At 51.3% G+C, this 1954-nt stretch overlaps 1 non-coding gene across 1 annotated transcript; it reads left to right on the forward strand.

Moving 5' to 3' along the window:
- The first annotated feature begins 306 nt into the window (after positions 1–306).
- Positions 307–425, forward strand: LOC146388864 (5S ribosomal RNA). Its single transcript, XR_014800169.1, has one exon. It is a non-coding gene; the product is annotated as a 5S ribosomal RNA (ribosomal RNA).
- The last annotated feature ends 1529 nt before the right edge of the window (positions 426–1954 follow it).

Here is a 1954-nt window from a genome sequence, read left to right on the forward strand (position 1 = left end):
TCGTTGTGTTCCCACTAGTGCTGTCAGTGTTAATCTCGTTGCAATGACGTTAACGTCGCAACACGGCAAATCTCCGATAACGAGCTACCGCGGATCGCCCCGTGCGTGGGGCTGGACGGCCAACACGTTAACGAGCAAACTGCGCTAATGCACTAGTTCCCACCAATGTAATTGAGCATTGCGTGGCACATCCAACATACTGTTTTACTTTTGTCCATGACGCGCTTACCTTCAGGGTCATACTTCACATGAAAACCAAAATAGTTCCAAATGCCATATATATATATATATATATATATATATATATCTTACAGCCATACCACCCTGAGCACACCCGATCTCGTCTGATCTCGGAAGCTAACCAGGGTTGGGCTTGGTTAGTACTTGGATGGGAGACTACCTGGGAATACCAAGTGCTGTAAGCCATTACGTGAAGGACCTTCAGAAGGTCTGCTAGATGATGTTAATGCAGCACTACGGATGATACCTACAGCCACGATTACCGACACTAACAAGCTGATCTGCAATACGGCAGCAGTGATCAGTGAGATGCTTGGCTACAAGTTGAACAGCCACAAGGGGCAGTACCCTCCATGGAGAAGGAGGCTAGAGGCTAAGATCAAGGTAGCACGGAGGGAGGTTAGCCAACTATCAGAGTTGCAGAAAGGCGCAATGAGGAAGGTGCCTAAGAAGTACAGGAAGCTGTCCATACCTGATGCCTTGGAAACTGCCAAGCAACGACTCACAGCCTTGGCCAGCCGCTTGAGGAGGTACACCAGAGAGATAGAAGGCAAGAGAATAAACCAGCTGTTCTCCACGGAACCAGCCAAGGTGTACTCTCAGTGGCAGGGGAACAATATGAGAACAGCACCACCAAGGCTGGAGGCAGAACAATACTGGAAGAGCATATGGGAGAAGGACGTAACCCATAACGGCAATGCTCAGTGGCTAGTGGATCTGAGGGCAGACCACAGCGACCTCCCCGAACAGGGTCCAGTAACCATCACAGTGGCAGATATCCAAGAAAGGGTCTCCAAGAGTTGGACAGCACCAGGCCCTGACATGGTTCACGCCTACTGGCTGAAGAAGCTGACTGCACTCCACGAGCGCCTGGCAGCACAAATGAACCAGCTGCTAGTTGACGAGAGACACCCGGAATGGCTAACCGAAGGCCGGACAGTCCTGATCCTCAAGGACCCCCAGAAGGGACCGGTCCCCTCCAACTACTGACCAATAACCTGCCTCAGCACCACGTGGAAGCTCCTGTCAGGCATCATAGCAGCTAAGATGAACAGGCACATGGGTCAATACATGAGCGGGGCACAGAAAGGGATGGGCAAGAATACCAGAGGCGCAAAACACCAGCTACTGGCAGACCAAGCAGTCAGCCGAGACTGCAGGACCAGACTGACCAACCTGTGCACTGCCTGGATTGATTACAAGAAGGCCTATGACTCAATGCTCCACACCTGGATCCTGGAATGCCTGGAACTATATAAGATCAACAGGACCCTGAGAGCCTTCATCGGGAACTCAATGGGGATGTGGCGGACAACACTGGAGGCCAACCTCAAGCCCATAGCATGTCACCATCAAGTGCGGGATCTACCAAGGAGATGCTCTGTCCCCACTGCTGTTCTGCATAGGCCTTAACCCCCTCAGTGAGATAATTGACAAGACTGGCTACGGATACCGACTACGGAATGGAGCAGTTGTCAGCCACCTCCTGTACATGGATGACATCAAGCTGTATGCCAAGAGTGAACGAGACATCGATTCACTGATCCACACCACCAGGATATACAGCAATGACATCAGAATGTCGTTCGGGCTGGAGAAGTGTAGTCGGATGGTAACAAAGAGAGGGAAGGTAGTCAGAACGGAGGGGATCAAACTACCAGAAGACATAGAGACATAGAGGACAGTTACCTGGGGATCCCACAGGCGAATGGGA

This window comes from Perissodus microlepis, chromosome 4, assembly GCF_051167445.1.
Source record: "Perissodus microlepis isolate ML-2025 ecotype Zambia chromosome 4, ASM5116744v1, whole genome shotgun sequence".
In the NCBI taxonomy this organism is placed as follows: domain Eukaryota; kingdom Metazoa; phylum Chordata; class Actinopteri; order Cichliformes; family Cichlidae; genus Perissodus; species Perissodus microlepis.